Below are 17,263 nucleotides of genomic sequence, written 5' to 3'. Positions count from 1 at the left end.
TATAATCACAGCTCACTGCAGCCTTGGCCTCCTGGGCTCAAGTGATGCTCCCACTTTAGCCTCCCAAGTAGCTGAGATTACAGGCTTGTGCCATGTAGCTAAGCTAATTTTTTTTTTTTTTTGGTGGGGACAGAGTACTGCTTTGTTGCCCAGGCTGGTCTCAAACTCCTGTGCTCAAGTAATCCTCTCCCCTCAGCCTCCCAAAATGCTGGGATTACAAGCATGAGCCACCACAATGGGCCTATGTTTAACTTTGAGGAGGTGCCAAACTGTTTTCCAAAGTGGCTGCGTCTTTTTACATCCCCTCTAGCAGTGTATGAGAACTCCAGTCTCCTGACATCCTCACTGATGCTTTTATTGTCTGTATTTTAGCCAAAAATCCTTTTTATATCTTCTTTCATTTTTTTTTTTTTTTCTTTTAAATACAGACAGGATCTCACTATGTTGCCAAGGTTGTTCTTGAACTCCTGGGTGCTCAGGCAATCCTCCTACCTAGGTCTCCTAAAGTGCTTGGATTACAAGCATGAGCCATGACACTTAGCCTTATATCTACTTTTTAGTGGATGAAGTGATTTTGGGCCGGGCGCGGTGGCTCACGCCTGTAATCCCAGCACTTTGGGAGGCCGAGGCGGGCGGATCACAAGGTCAGGAGATCGAGACCACGGTGAAACCCCGTCTCTACTAAAAATATAAAAAATTAGCCGGGCGCGGTTGTGGGCTCCCGTAGTCCCAGCTACTCGGGAGGCTGAGACAGGAGAATGGCGTGAACCCGGGAGGCGGAGCTTGCAGTGAGCCGAGATCGCGCCACTGCACTCCAGCCTGGGCTGGGCGACAGAGCGAGACTCCGTCTCAAAAAAAAAAAAAAAAAAAAAAAAAAAAAAGAAGTGATTTTGATTTGCAGTCTTCTATTGATTAATGATGCTGAGCCTTTTTTTTTTTGAAACAGGGTCTTGCTCTCTCACCAAGGCTGAATTGCAGTGGTGCCACCACAGCTCACTACAGCATCAACCTCCTAGGCTCAAGTGATCTTCCCACCTCAGTCTCCCAAGTAGCTGAGACTACAGGCATGCACCACCATTCCCAGCTAATTTTTGTATTTTTTTGTAGAAATGGTGTTTCACCATGTTACCCAGGCTGGTCTTGAACTCCTGGGCTCAAGCAATCCACCTGCCTCCACCTCCCAAAGTGCTAAGATTAGAAGCATGAACCAATGCGCCCAGCCAAGCATCTTTTCATGTGTTTATTGGCCACTGTGTATCTTCTTCGGAGAACTATCTACTCACATTCTTTGCCTATTTTTTAATTGGGTTGTCTTTTTCTTGTTCAGCTGTAAACGTTCTTCGTATATTCTTCATATTAGACCCTTGTCAGCTATATGATTTGCTTTTTGACTGAAAAGATAATTCCTCTTCCATAGATCCCTATATTAGATGATTTCTAAGGTCTAAGATTACTATCTTCTGCAGTTTAACATTTAAATAGAACGACACCCTCCCCTGCCCTCTCCCCTACCCACCCCACCCCACTCAAATACCCATGTTAAAAATCTTCCTTAAAGATGAATGAAGGGAACAAACATGCCAGTCATAGGAGAAGGTGGCACTACCTTCCTTTTAGTTTTTTTGAAAAATCCATCCTCTGGGTTGTTGAAGTAATATTTTCGTGTCAAGAAAGACTAGTAGAGGAAAAAGAGTGTTTTAAGTATAAGAGCTATGACACAGCAAATTGTCAAATTACTCCCCAGGGGCTTAGTCAGAAGGCCTTTAGGATATGCTTTTCCGCTCAGAGCTGTCAGCCTACTTGGCAGGCAATCTGACGCTTTAGCTGAGTCACATTTAAAAACAATTTCCTAAGAAGGGTGAGGTCACCATGACAGCAAACACCACCAGGCCACAGCTTAATTACTAAGTTGCCAACCTTCAGCTTTCCCCAAAGTCCCCTTATAAAACATTCAGATATCTACTGCCCAACAGTGAATCGTGGAGCTTTTTAATAAAAGATAAATGAGTACCTGTTTGGGAATGTATTTTCCATTTTCCCTGAGGACTCTGCTTCGAATTAGGACTTGACTGAAAAATACAACCAACACAATGAGATTTTTAAAAGTGAAACACTAGAAGAAAATCGGAGAGTCAAGTAGAAGAACTATTTAAACACAAGAGAGGGCCTATTTGGTAACAGCTCTGTGTGGAAACTTTCCAAAATACAAGTATCTTTGAAACCACCGTAAACATATTTAACCTAACAATTAGGTTTTCAGAAAAGTATTTTTCAGAAGTGACTATGTTTCTGAACAAATAAATATTTCAGAGGAAGGTACATTTGGGAAATTACATCCAGCTTTTGCTTATTTGATAATAAGCTAGGAAGACGCCTTCTCTGAGTGAAAAGAATAGTTGGACACTGCTCAGGAGATCTGGGGTCAGGACAAAGGGAGAAGAGTGAGGATAAAAGAAGGAATTTCTTATTACCTACAGAGAAATGAGAACAGGCCTTGAGAGGGTTGCTATCTGATGGACAAATAGAAATCCTACCCAGGAGTCAGACTGTTAGAAAGCTCTCAGCAAACATTTATTGAATAAATGAAATTACTAGGGGAACTTAACTGTTAGAGCCATAGTTCATCATTAAATATTGTGCTAGGCCGGGTGTGGTGGTTCACATCTCTAATCCCAGCATTTTTGAAGGCGAAGGCAGGTGGATCACTTAAGCCCAGGAGTGTGAGACCAGCCTGGGCAACATAGCAAGACCCTGACCCCCCAAAAAAAAGAAAAGAAAAAAAATTAGCTGGGCTGGTAGCACATGCCTCTGGTCCCAGCTACTCAGGAGGCTGAGGTAGAAGGCTCACCTGAGCACGCGAGGCAGAGGTTGCAATGAGCTGAGATGGTGCCACTGCTCTCCAACCTGGGCGACAGTGGAGACCCTGTCTCAATTTAAAAAAAAAAAAAAGTGTTATGCAACAAATGGGTGTTGCTAAGATGCAAATGACAAAACAGAGATTGAAATACTAATTTTTTTTTAGGTACTCAAAAGTTCATTAAAGGGGGAAAGGAAGAAAAGGTCCTTAAATTAATGGAAATCTTGAAACATGAAAAAAAATTATGGACAGAAATGAACATATAAAAACTGTGCTTGGCTTTTTCTCTCTACCCAATACAAACCACTTGTTCTAAGCAGTCAGTACCGCTGGGGTCTCCCTTGTCACACTACTCATATTCTAGCTTCTCCACATGCTGGGAATGTTCCAGTGCCCTTTCCTTTCCAAATTCTACTCCATCATGCCTTAACACCTTCTTCAAGCCTCAGCATCTCCACGAAGCTTTTCCCAATGCTTGGAGCCCTCATGGAATTCTCTCCACTTTCCTCCTGAGCTCATTATGCTGTACAGTTCTCTACTTCATCTACAGGGCTACAGAGGCAACATGTAATACATTCTGCTCCCTGGCTGCTAAAGATACTCAAAGTGTGGTCAGTGTTCCAATGCTGGTCTGTGATAAGCACAGACATTGAGAGTAAGGATTTAGAGACTTTTATAATAATTTGACATTGTCACAACATCCAAATACATGATCAAAATATTTTACAAAAGTATTAGCCTACAAGAGATTAGAAATTTAGAAAACAAAAAACCCCAAAACCGGCCCTTCACCATTGACAGTCTAAGAAGCACTGGGTCTAGAGTAATGGGTAAAAACTTAAGCTCTGGAGTTGAACACATGGGTTCAATCCCATCTCTGCCACTTATTAGCCATGTGATCTTGGGCAAGTCACTTAAATTCCCTAAGTCTCTATTCTGTACAAGGGTAGATTTATTCTTTCATTGAACAAATATTTCTTGAACTTCTTTTGTTTTTGTTTTTTGTTTTTTTTTGAGACGGAGTCTCGCTCTGTCACCCAGGCTGGAGTGCAGTGGCCGGATCTCAGCTCACTGCAAGCTCCGCCTCCCGGGTTTAGCCATTCTCCTGCCTCAGCCTCCCGAGTAGCTGGGACTACAGGCGCCCGCCACCTCGCCCGGCTAGTTTTTTGTATTTTTTAGTAGAGACGGGGTTTCACCGTGTTAGCCAGGATGGTCTCGATCTCCTGACCTCGTGATCCTCCCGTCTCAGCCTCCCAAAGTGCTGGGATTACAGGCTTGAGCCACCGTGCCTGGCCTTTTTTACACACAGTCTATCCCCAAACCTAGTCTGATATATTTTAGTCATGTATTTTTCAGCTTTGGTTTAATACCTGTCAGAATTTTATTTTATTTATTTATTTATTTTTTTGAAACATTGTCTCGCTCTGTCACCCAGGCTGGAGCTGGGGAATAAGGTCAGTGATGCTTTTGCCATCCCTATGGAGCCACAGAGCCAGTCTGGGAAGCCCCCCATCAAAGCTCGTTGGCTGCCAGGGAAAGACCAAGTGGGCTGGGGTCTATGAGGTGGAACTGGAGCCCAGGCCGTCTGCTGTGGAATCACTACCCAGAGACTTTATCATGGTACCTCTTGGCTCCTGGTTTCAGGATTCATAGTCTAGAAAAATATTGTCCAATAAAATATAATGTAACTCACATTTAATTGTGGTATGGTTTCCTTCCTCTAAAAGTTACCCTCTAAAAGTGTACAATTCAGGGTTTTTTAGTATATTCACAAAGATGTGCAACCGTCACCACTATCTAATACTGCAGTGACTAATAGGCTGGAATGCAGTAATCATAAGCATAAGTAGAGAGTCTTCAAGGGGTGCTAACCATCTGCTTGTCTCGATGCAGGGGATAAGGCACCCACAGTCCCTCTCCCATAAGCCTGCCAGAAGATTGATGTGGCCCGTATAACCTTTGACCTGTACAAGCTGAACCCACAGGACTTCATTGGCTGCCTGAACGTGAAGGTGATTTTTTATGATACGTACTCCCTTTCCTAAGATCTCCACTGCTGTGGGGCCAAACGCATCGTGAAGTAAGCGAATTGGGATTTCCTGGGGACAGAGTGGGTACAGGCAATGGGAGAGCCCCTGTCTGTTCACATGGACTCAGCCTTCTCAGCGCCTGGGTCTGGCATTGGTGCTGACAAAGTATAGCCTGTATCAGACAACATGGAGCCTGATGGGCTCTCGAAGTGCTGCTGTGGACGACGCTGGCATGTGCCCAAGGGTGCACGTGCTCCTCCTGGTGAAACCTGGATGCATTTTGTTTTTATGACTACTTTCCACTCTAGCAACTATATTTTCTCATTGAAATAAGAAGTTTTCCAGGGCCGGGCACGGTGGCTCACGCCTGTAATCCTAGCACTTTGGGAGGCCGAGATGGGCAGATCACGAGGTCAGGAGATCGAGACCATCCTGGCTAACACGGTGAAACCCCGTCTCTACTAAAATACAAAAAATTAGCCAGGCGTGGTGGTGGGCACCTGTAGTCCCAGCTACTTGGGAGGCTAAGGCAGGAGAATGGTGTGAACCAAGCAGGCAGAGCTTGCAGTGAGCCAAGATCGCGCCACTGCACTCCAGCCTGGGCGACAGAGTGAGACTCCACCTCAAAAAAGAAAGAAAAGAAATTGGAAGTTTTCCTAAGTAGTCTTCTAGTCAGTTTTTTAAAAACGAACATGTGTTGGCCAGGCACGGTGGCTCACGCCTGTAATCCCAGCACTTTGGGAGGCCAAGGTGGATGGACCAGTTAACGTCAGGAGTTTGATACCAGCCTGGCCAACATGGCAAAACCAATCTCTACAAAAATACAAAAATTAGCTGGACATGGCAGTGCATGCCTGTAATCCCAACTACTCAGGAGACTGAAGCAGGAGAATCGTTTGAACCCAGGAGGCGGAGGTTGCAATGAGCCGAGATTGTGCCACTGCACTCCAGCCTGGGCAAAGGAACAAGAGTGTCTCAAAAAAAAAAAAAAGCAGAGGGCCAGGCACAGTGGCTCATGCCTGTAATCCCAGCACTTTGGGAGGCCGAGGCGGGCGGATCACAAGGTCAGGAGATCAAGACCATCCTGGCTAACACGGTGAAACCCCGTCTCTACTAAAAATATAAAAAATTAGCCAGGCATACTGGCAGGTGCCTGTAGTCCCAGCTACTCCTGGCGTGAACTCAGGAGGCGGAGCTTGCAGTGAGCCGAGATCACGCCACTGCACTCCAGCCTGGGCAACAGAGCGAGACTCCGTCTCAAAAAAAAAATAAGTATGTGTCAAAGAGTTAATTGAATTCATTAATTAATGAGAGAACTAGCAAGAAGTTACAATCAGTTCAAAGGAGAATTCAAAATCCCACACATATATAGGTCCAGTAAGAATGATGAGATAGGCTGGGTGCAGTGGCTCTCACCAGGAATCCCAGCACTTTGGGAGGTCAAGGCAGGAGGATCTCTTGCACCCAGGAGTTTGAGACCAGCCTCGGCAACATAGAGAGAGAGACGCATGCATGCGCACGTGCACACACACACACACACGCACAACAGGAGGATCTCTTGAGCCCAGGAGTTTGAGACCAGCATGGACAACATAGTGAGAGAGACACATGCAAACACACACACACCCCTGGGCAACATAGAGAGACACACACACACATACATACACACACCCCTAGGCAACATAGTGAGAGACACACACACACAGTTTGAGACCAGCCTGGCCAACATAGTGAGAGGCATGCACGCTGGGAGCAGCAGTAGTATGTGCCCATAATCCCAGCTAGTTGGGAGGATTGCTTGAGCCCAGGAGTTTGAGGCTGCAGTGAGATATGACCATACCACTGTGTACTCCAACAGCATGAGACCTTGTCTCTAAAAAGAAGAAAAAAAGAGATAAATGTATACATACAAAATTGGATTTTTTCTCCCGTGGGGTTGGGAGGGATGAAATAATCTTCCCTCCATAGGACAGAATTAATTTGCACGTCTTATGGACCAGAGTCATTTGTACTATATAACGAACTTTTCTTAAAACTTATTTTGGAAACCTAACCAAGTGTGTCAGGAAACATGAGAATATGTGAGGTTAGAAGCTGCATGCCATCATGGTGATGTTTCCGAAATTCAGCCGCTCCAGTGGCGCCCTGGGGCATCCTTACCCATTAGGTGGATGTAGCCACCGAGGCTGAAGTGATCGAATCAGTCCAAAGCCACAAAACTTGCAAGCAGCAGAGCGTGGCTTCTAGTCCGTCTTTCCGATAGTCTATTCTTCCTCAGTTCCTTCATGCAGTGTTTCCTGAGTGCCCACTGCGTGCCTGGCCCTATGCTGTAACTACAGATTCAGAGATGAACAAAATACCAGAACAAGTTCCATGAGGGCAGGAATTTCTGTGGCCTCCAGCACCTTGGTGAATGCTGACACATAGTAGTTATTTAAATGATTGTAGAATAAATGAAGACACAGGCGATCTCTGTTCACATGGGGCTTCTGAGAAATCCTGCCCAGGGTCCCAAGAGTTCTACCAGATCACATGTAGCTAGAACATATCAGACCTTCTTGCTTTCTTAGTTGATCTCCTGCAGACCCAATCTGCAGATGAAGAAACTGAGGCTGTGTGGGTCTGCTTGCCAGACACAACAGTGGGTGGCAGACTTGAGCCTGGTTCTGTGGCTGAGAGTTCCATTTTCCTCCTCAGCTGCTTCTTCCAGGATACTACCATCTCATGCTACCTCTTGACCTCAGACTACCACCAATAGTCTGCATATTTCAAAATTATGAACAAGAAGTTTCAGACCGGCTGGGGGCAGTGGCTCACACCTGTAATCCCAGCACTTTGGGAGGCCGAGGTGAACGAATCACCTGAGGTCAGGAGTTCGAGACCAGCCTGGGCAACATGGTGAAACCCCATCTCTACTAAAAATACAAAAATTAGCCAGGCATGGTGACACACGCCTGTAATCCCAGCTACTCGGGAGGCTGAGGCAGGAGAATCACTTGAACCTGGAAGGTGAAGGTTGCAGTGAGCCGAGATCGCACCATTGCACTCCAGCCTGGGTGACAGAATAAGACTCTGTCTCAAAAAAAAAAAAGAATAAATTTCAGACCTTAAACTCAGTCCACTTAGGGGAGGTAGGACACTTAGACCTAAACACAGTAGATATGTTGGTATCAAAAAACAATAGCAAGTTGGAATCAGTTTAGTGACTTAGTGGCATCACTAGGTTTTTTTTAATTGTGATAAATATATATAGCATAAAATCTATCGTTTGGACCATTTTAAGTGTACAGTTCAGTGGCATTAAGTACGTTCACAATGTTGCGCAGCCATCACCACCATCCATTTCCAGACGTCTTGCATCATCCCAACCAGAAACTCTGTCCCCCTGAAGCTCTAAGTCTCCATTGCTCCTCCCTCCAGACACTGGTAGCCTCCATTCCACTGTCTTATCAGTTTGCCAATTCTAGTACCACATGGAACTGGAATCAGTCAATACTCATCCTTCATTTCTGGCTTCCTTCACTTCAGATTTTCAAGAGTCATTCATATTGTGGCATGGATCAGAATTTCATTCCTTTTTTTTTTTTTTTTTTTGAGATGGAGTCTCACTCTGTCGTCCAGGCTGGAGTGTGGTGGCACGATTTTGGCTCACTGCAACCTCCATCTCCCAGGTTCAAGCAGTTCTCTGCCTCAGCATCCTGAGTAGCTGAGATTACGGGCCCCCGCCACCATGCCCAGCTAATTTTTTTGTATTTTTTGAGTAGAGACGTGGTTTCACCATCTTGGGCAGGTTGGTCTTGAACTCGTGACCTCGTGATCCGCCTACCTCGGCCTCCCAAAGTGCTGGTATTACAGGCGAATTTCATTCGTTTCTAAGGTTGGTCAGCTAGGTTGTCAGCCTCAGTTCCTTAATTTGAGAAGTGGGTATACTTCTAAGATGTAGCCTTGAAAATGTAAAGTATTTTCCTGTGTATATGTGAATAGTTCTAAGTGTCTTTCTGCCCCCCACAACCCAGTCAGACAATAAGTTCACTTATTGAATGAACATTAATAAAAGACTAAAGTTTGAACAACAGCCAGGGAATACTTCTTTGCCTTTTGTTTTCCACTCCCCTATCCCACTTAGGACTAGACACCTCAAGTGACCCTCACATATCTCTTTCAAACAGGTTTGATAAGTATTTGATTAAAATTGTCTAGCATTCTTTTTATTTTTTTAGAGACAGCGTCTCACTCTGTCATCCAAGCTACAGTGCAGCGGTGCAATCATGGCTCATTGCTGCCTCAACCTCGTAGGCTCAAGTGGTCCTCTTGAGTAGCACAAGTGTGTGCTACCATGCTTGGCTGGTTCTTTAATGTTTTTGTAGAGACAAGGTCTCACTAGACCAGGCTGGTCTCAAACTCCTGGCCTCAAACCATCCTCCTCGGCCTCCCAAAGTGCTGGAATTAAAGGCGTGAGCCAGTGCACCCAGCCAAAGTTGCCTAGCATTCAACCAGCTGCTCTTGAGCCTGCCCCCGCTTCCCCATTTCCCCTACTTTCTAAACATCCAACCCCATGTTAATTGCTTTATGCTATTTCAGCCTCATGACTCTGGGTGGCAGGTGCAATCCCATTTTACCCATAAGGGAGCTGAAGCTCAGAACTAGAGCAGTTTGCTAAAGTTCACCCAGCTAATAAGACTGGATTAGGGCTGGGCGCGGTGGCTCACACCTGTAATCCCAGCACTTTGGGAGGCTGAGACAGGTGGATCACAAGGTCAGGATATCAAGACCATCCTGGCTAACACGGTGAAATCCTGTCTACTAAAAACACAAAAAATTAGCCGGGTGTGGTGGCGGGCGCCTGTAGTCCCAGCTACTTGGGAGGCTGAGGCAGGAGAATGGTGTGAACCCAAGAGGTGGAGCTTGCAGTGAGCCGAGATAGTGCCACTGCACTCCAGCCTGGGTGACAGAACGAGACTCCTTCTCAAAAAAAAAAAAAAAAAAAAAAGACTGGATTAGGACTTTGGCCTACCTGATTCAGGTTCAGTTCTCAGTACATGCTCACGCCAGGCATGGATGTCTTCATGTCCAGCACTCTGAACATGAGCTAGACTGCAGGTAACTTGGAAAAGCCTCAGAGTCTAGAACAGAGTGTCTCAAGGGGCAGAGCCACATTATGGAGATTAATCTGGCTGGTCCAAAGTAGTAGTAGAAAAATAGAAAGCCTTATGAAATGAGCTGGAGTTTCGCATGAGAAAGTAGGGAGGTTCTGGGCATCTCAGTTAAGGTGGAATTGCAGGTCTTCGCCCTAATCCTGACCTCATCTGCAGCATCTGTTCCTGTTTGCACATCGCTCTAGAATTGATGAAGTGCTTTTAGTGCTACCACCTCAGTGGTATTCAAATGTTATTAATGAAGAAAACAAACATAATGAAACCAATCCCTTCCAGGCCAGCATGGGAATAAGGGGGTGCAGGGAGGGGGTACACTCGTGTTTTGTTCTTAATTTATTTATTCATTTTTGAGATGGAGTCTCGCTCTGTTGCCCAGGCTGGAGTGCAGTTGTGCAATCTCAGCTCACTACAACCTCTGTCTCCCAGGTTCAAGCGATTCTCATGCCTCAGCCTCCCAAGTAGCTGAGATTACAGATGTGTACCACCACGCCTGGCTAATTTTTTGTATTTTTTAGTAGAGATGGGGTTTCACCATATTGGCCAGGCTGGTCTCAAACTCCTGACCTCAAGTGACCCACCCACTTCAGCCTCCTAAAGTGCTAGGATTACAGAAATGAGCCACTGAGCCCATCTTTTTTTGTTTTGTTTTTTGTTTTTTGTGTTTTTGAGACAGAGTCTTGCTCTGTCACCCAGGCTGTAGTGCAGTGGCACCATCTCGGCTCACTGCAACCTCCGCCTCCTGGGTTCAAGCGATTCTCCTGCCTCAGGCTCTCAAGTAGCTGGAATTACAGGCGCCCACCACCATGCCTGGCTAATTTTTGTATTTTTAGTAGGGACGGGGTTTTACCATGTTAGCCATGCTGATCTCAAACTCCTGACCTCAGGTGACCCACCCACCATGGCCTCCCAAAGCGCTAGGATTATAGGCATGAGCCACTATGCCCAGCCTACTTTGTGGTTTTGACTTGCATGCCCTCTCATTCCCCCCAGGGAAGCTCTCCGCTGGGCCCTCTTCAGCATGCAGGCCACGGGCCACGTGATGCTTGGCACCTCCTGTTACCTGCAGCAGCTCCTTGATGCTACAGAGGAAGGGCTGCCCCCCAAGGGCAAGACCTCATCCTTCATCCTGACCTGTCTGAAGATACTTCAGTGAAAGCCTAAGCCCTTGGAAGATTTCCCCAGTGAAGGACTAGATTAGGGGCCCCACGCTCAACTGGTAGTGCCCACAAGCCTGGCAGCTGTAGAGCCGCTAACCTCCCCACACCTCCCTCACAACACAGGACCTGAGTGAGGAGGAGGGACTGGAAACCTGGGGTGAGTTGGCCAAAGGAGAATCTCAGGCTCCTAGTCTGACCCAGCTCCTTCCTGCCCAAGGCAGCTTAGCCCACCCAGACTGGTCCTGAAGTCTGCCCCTCAGCAATCCGGCCTCACAGGCTGCACTTTCATGGTGCTCTCTACCTTCTGGCCCCCATCCTGGAACATTCCTGAGTGAATTCTCAAGCACATCAGCATGTGATATTAGGGAGTTTGCAATAAATTGTTGATGCTGATATATCTTCTTTGCCTGTGTTCTTTAGGGGTGAGGTTCTATCTGGAAGGTTGGAAAGGGCTAAAGGAAGACACAAATCTATTGTCAAACTATTCTCCATAACGTAGGATTACAAATAATAGCAGTTTTTCTATCGAAGGGGGAAAAAGCTGGGTGCAGTGACAGGTGCCTGCAGTCCCAGCTACTCAGCAGACTGGGGTGGGAGCATCCCTTGAGACCAGGAGTTCAAGGCCAGCCTGGGGCCCAATAGCAAGATCCCAGTCTCTTTTAAAAAACAAAATTGCAGTTGATTTTGAAACTAAAGTTGGCTGAATTTGAGACTTGAGCTGACCATGTAATTGATACCATAAGTAACAATTTCCTAATTAAATTCACCAATCAGAAGAGCTTCAATTGAGCAGGTGAGATTAAGTCACTCTTCTAATTTCTCAGTGTCCCATTTTATAATAACCATTTAAGTGGTTAGGTGAAAAAGTACTACTCAAGCTGTAAGGCATTTCTCCATCAATGCCCATCCTAACTTGCCAGACAGCTTATCTTTGATGTTCAGGACTTTGAACCTCGGGGTTTCAAAGTGGGCTCATAGGTAGCCCCAAAGAGCAGGAGCTTCTCATCAGTGTGAGCTGGCATTTTCCAATATTGGACGACTCAAGACAAGCATGAAAGGCTGAACTTAGGTCGGGCATGGTGGCTCATGCTTGTAATCCCAGCACTTTGGGAGGCCAAGGCAGGTGGATTACCTGAGGTTAGTAGTTGGAGACCAGTCTGACCAACATGGCCAAACCCTGTCTCTACTAAAATACAAAAAATTAGCCAGGCATATTGGTGGGCACCTGTAATCCCAGCTAATTGGGAGGCTGAGGCAGGAGAATTGCTTGAACCTGGGAGGTACAGGTTGTAGTGAGCTGAGATCCTGCCACTGCACTCTACCCTGGACAACAGAGCAAGACTCTGTCTCAAAAAAAATAAATAAATAAAACAAAACCTATCGTTTCACGACTCTTACTATAAAGCCTATTTGGATTTAGTTAATACTAAGGTAAACCACTGTCTTACCAAAGCTGGTCTGGGAGCTATTTCTGGCAGCAGACCTGAACCCTGCAGCCTGTGGGCGAAGCTGCTGAAGCTCGCTGAAGAGGGGCTGCTATTCCGGGCTCTCCTGCTCTTTTGCAGTTATGGCTGGAGGCTGGCCCAGTGCCAGGCTGACTCCATGGGGTGTGCCGTCTGGCAGGGAGGCCTGATGTTTGTATGATCACAGAAGCTATCCCGGTCCACCCTTGCTGAAGCGGTGGCAGGGCCTACCTGCTCCTCCTGTAAAGTGCTCAGTAACAGAGTTGGAGTGGGGGTGGGAGGCCCGGTATTTGTCCCAAGCTTCCCTCCTGAGATCTGGGGTTTCACAAGTGAATCTTGAGCAACTGCCCACGGTCTCTTGGCATTGAGCCCAGGGAAAACAAGGTTCTTCCTTTTCTTCCAGGAGCTCGGAGGCTAATGGAGTCAAAGCAGCTGTGGTCAGTGAATAGGAAAGGGCAGCCTTTGATGAGGCTGGGGGCTGGGGAGGGAAGATTCCAAACAGCAAAGGAGCTTGAGCCTTGGTAGGGCCTGCCCGTCCTAGTAGGCGAACAGACTTTCCTGGGCCCCACACAGCCAGGAGTAGCTGTCGTCAAGGTGGGCTGTGTCCCAGCCCCTCCAGCTCAGCCTTTTCATTTGTTCAAGCTGGTGCTCGGGAGTGCACAGAATGCCTTTCAGAAGAATTCTAAATCCCAGGGGGGCTGTGATGGCACAGTCACATGTCTGAGCCCAAAACAAGAGAACCACTTGTGTTTTTGCCATGCTTCTCACCAGTGCTGTCCATATTTGTGTACATAATTTTTTGTTTGTTTCTTTTCTTTGAGACAGAGTCTCGCTCTTGTTGCCCAGGCTGGAGTGCAGTGGCACAATCTCAGCTCACTGCAACCTCTGCCTGCCGGGTTCAAGCGATTCTCCTTTGCCTCAGCCTCCCAAGTAGCTGGGATTACAGGCACCCACTACCATGCCCAGCTAATTTTTGTATTTTTAATAGAGATGGGGTTTCACCATCTAGTCTCAAACTCCTGACCTCAGGTGATCCACCTGCCTCAGCTTCCCAAAGTATTGGGATTACAGGCATGAGCCACCACGCTCAGCCCTCGTACACATAATTTTATTTATTTATTTATTTATTTATTTATTTTATTTTTTATTTTGAAACGGAGTCGTGCTCTGTCACCCTGGGTGGAGTGCAGTGGCGTGATATTGGCTCACTGCAAGCTCCGCCTCCCAGGTTCACGCCATTCTCCTGCCTCAGCCTCCCAAGTAGCTGGGGCTACAGGCGCCCGCCACCACGCCTGGCTAATTTTTTTGGTATTTTTAGTAGAGACGGAGTTTCACTGTGTTAGCCAGGATGGTCTCGATTTCCTGACCTTGTGATCCGCCCGCCTTGGCCTCCCAAAGTGCTGAGATTACAGGCGTGAGCCACCACACCTGGCCCACATAATTTTATTTGATTTGAGACGGAGTCTTGCTCTGTTGCCCAGGCTGGAGTGCAGTGGCATGATCTCAGCTCACTGCAACCACCGCCTCTCAGGCTCAAGAGATTCTCATGCCTCAGCCTCCCGAGTAGCTGGGAGTACAGGTGTGCACCACCGTGCCTGGCTAATGTTTGCATTTTTAGTAGAGTTGGGGTTTCACCATGTTGGCCAGGCTGGTCTCGAACTCCTGGCCTCAAGAGACCCGCCTGCCTCAGCTTCCCAAAGTGCCTTGGATTCCCAAAGTGTTGGGATTACAGGTGTGAGCCATCATGCCTGGCATGTGCACATCATTTTAATAACTGATATTTTTGAAAACATTGTTTATCGACATAATTTATATACAATAAAATGTACTATTTACAGGTAAGTCTTTCAATAAGTTTTGGCAAATTTATACAGTTATGTAACCACCATTTCTGGTGAATCATAAAGCTGCCATCTGTCCCTTTATAGTCATGTAAATAGAGTTTTCTAAAATGTCACGTAAATAGAATCATACTGTCTTAAAATTTTTTATTTCTATTTTTGTAAATTAAAAAAATTGTTTAGAAAATTATTTTGAATCATACAGTCTTTTATATCTGGCTTAGATTTTTAAGCTGTGTGTGTGTGTGTGTGTATGTGTGTGTGTGTGTGTGTGTGTGTAGAAGAAATATATCAGTGAGGTAAAACATTTAAGTGGTTCCAAAGGGTAAACAGAACTATTCATCTAACCCCATCTGATTCCTTCAGGAGCAAACACCATCTTGTTTTTGTGTGTACTTTCAGAAACACAGAAGGATGTAAATATAACTAAGAAATAAGACACTCATCACAGGCCGGGTGTGGTGGCTCACGCCTGTAATCCCAGCACTTTGGGAGGCCAAGGCAGGCGGATCACCTGAGGTCCGGAGTTTGAGACCAGCCTGACCAGCATGGAGAAACCCTGTCTCTACTAAAAATAAAAAATTAGCCAGGTATGGTGGTACATGCCTGAAATCCCAGCTACTCAGGAGGCTAAGGCAGGAGAATCCCTTGAATCCGGGAGGCAGAGATTGTGGTGAGCAGAAATCGCACCATTGCATTCTTGCCTGAGCAACAAGAGCAAAACTCCATCTCAGAAAAAGAAAACAATGAAATAGACATCCATCACATACACATATGTTTATTCTAGTCACACTTTCCTCTTCTGATTTAATATACTCTGGAGATCAGTTCACATGAGCTCCTATAGAACTATGCATTCTTCCCTCAAAGGCTCCATGGTACAGACGTGCTAGATCTGAGTTAGCCACTCCTCTGATGGATTTAGATTTATTGACAGTATTTTGCTAATGCAAACCATGAATTGAAAGTTATAGTGGTTTTTTTTGTTTGTTTGTTTTTGTTTTGTTTTGTTTTTTTGAAGTTGGGAGGCTCCTAAGAATCAGAATGGTAATCAGAAAACCTTGACCTTCCTTCATGGTTTGTAATCGCCTGATGGGGTCTTCCTGCCCACTGCCCAGACAAAACCAACTCATTGAGACTGTGGCATTGCAATAAAGAACTTAACTGACATGAGGCTGGCCATGCCACCTGGGAGACGGAGCTGCTACTCAAATCACTCTCCCTGAAAATGTGGAGGCTGGGGTTTCACCAGGGTAGTTTGGTGGGCGGGGGCTATAGGAATGGGTGCTGCTGACTGGCTGGGGATGCAGTCACAGGGCTGTGGGAAAGGCTCCTTGTTCAATGAATCTGCTGCCGGGTGGGGCCACAGGACTGGTTGAGCCAACAGTCGAGGGTCCAGGTGGGACCATCCGGTTGTCAGAAATGCAAAAACCTGAAAGGATTTCTGGTTGAAATGAAAGGGTTGCATTTCAAAAGGCCAGTCTTAGGTTCTATAATAGTGAACTGGAAAAGTTGCAAATCTTGTGATCTCTGGAATAATGACTGGTAACCATTTAACTGAATTTTGAGCAGAATTCAGGTGGCCTTTCATTAGTTGGCTCCAGGGGTGGTGGGAACCAAGTGGGCAAGACCGCTGAGGCTCGGCCACACACACAGAAAGCACCGACCCTGTGTGGAATGACAGATGCTAGGACAAATGCGGAGACCTGGTGTGACAGGCGTGGGAACAGCAGTGCCATGGTGATGTCTAATGGATAATTGTCAGCAAGTGCTGTCGGCCCTACTTTCAAGGGATGCCCAGGAGCCAGCCATTCCCCCCACCCCTACTGCCACCCCTCTGGTCCTGCCACTATCATCACTTGCCTGGATCCTTGCAGTGGCCCCTCTGGGCTCCCTCCCTCCGCCCACCCACCCCTGGGTCCCTGGCCCACCCAGCATCCAGAGGGCTCCAGGTCCCCATTGCACTCCTCCTCTGCTCAGAAGAGGCTCCCCTGCCGAAGTAAAGGGCAGAGTACTCCAGGGCCCTGTGCGAACTCCTGCTTCCTTGACCTCTGAGTCCTCACCTCCTCTTACCCTCCCCCGGCTGCCCATCAGCCACACCATCCTCCTCGCCATTTCCCACTATGAGCCAGGCACCTGCGGACCTCCTGGCCTTTGCACTGGCTAAGGCCCCGGACCCGGCTGGCTCTTCCCAGATGCGGACACAACTCACTTGCCCACTTCCTTTAAGCCTTTGCTTCCACTCTATCTAACACGCCAACACCACCCACCCACCCCAGCTCGATCTTTCTCCTAAGCACATTTCCAGTTGAACATACAACATATGATCTCTATTTACCACCATTATTGTCTGGTTTTCCTCACTGAAATCGGAATCCTGAAGACAGGAATTTTCTTGTTTTGTGCACTGTGGTAACTGCTCAGCAACTCGAACAGTGCCGGGCACATGGAGTAGAAGCTCAATAAGTATTTATTGAATAAATGAATGAATAGTGTTTGCTGAAAGAACCTTCACACTCGGGAATATTTTAAGTGTTGCTGCAATTCCCGACCAGCAAGATGCAGAGGAAAACCTTGAGAAGAGGACCCAGAGAAGGAAACCACAGTGTTTACAACCAGCATCCGAAAGAGCGAAAATGCCAGCTCAGACCTGGAGCCTGGTCACGGAGGACAAAGGTCCTGACAAGGACTGTACCATGCAGAGGTCACTACCTGCTACCTGGGGTATGAGACTCTCCTTGATTCAACAATATTCAATG

At 46.7% G+C, this 17,263-nt stretch overlaps 1 long non-coding RNA gene and 1 pseudogene across 2 annotated transcripts; one reads left to right on the top strand and one right to left on the bottom strand.

Moving 5' to 3' along the window:
• Positions 1–1,592: 1,592 nt before the first annotated feature.
• Positions 1,593–2,149, bottom strand: LOC144339276 (uncharacterized). The gene is made up of 2 exons (XR_013414117.1): positions 2,012–2,149; positions 1,593–1,675 (listed from the first exon to the last, which is right to left on the bottom strand). It is a non-coding gene; the product is annotated as an uncharacterized LOC144339276 (long non-coding RNA).
• Positions 2,150–4,335: 2,186 nt separating this feature from the next.
• Positions 4,336–11,593, top strand: LOC702108 (lipid transferase CIDEC-like; annotated as a pseudogene). The gene is made up of 3 exons (XR_013414483.1): positions 4,336–4,401; positions 4,751–4,937; positions 11,034–11,593. The product of XR_013414483.1 is annotated as a lipid transferase CIDEC-like (transcript).
• The last annotated feature ends 5,670 nt before the right edge of the window (positions 11,594–17,263 follow it).

This window comes from Macaca mulatta, chromosome 2, assembly GCF_049350105.2.
Source record: "Macaca mulatta isolate MMU2019108-1 chromosome 2, T2T-MMU8v2.0, whole genome shotgun sequence".
Taxonomy (NCBI): domain Eukaryota; kingdom Metazoa; phylum Chordata; class Mammalia; order Primates; family Cercopithecidae; genus Macaca; species Macaca mulatta.
This window is presented reverse-complemented; position numbering and strand designations above follow the sequence as displayed.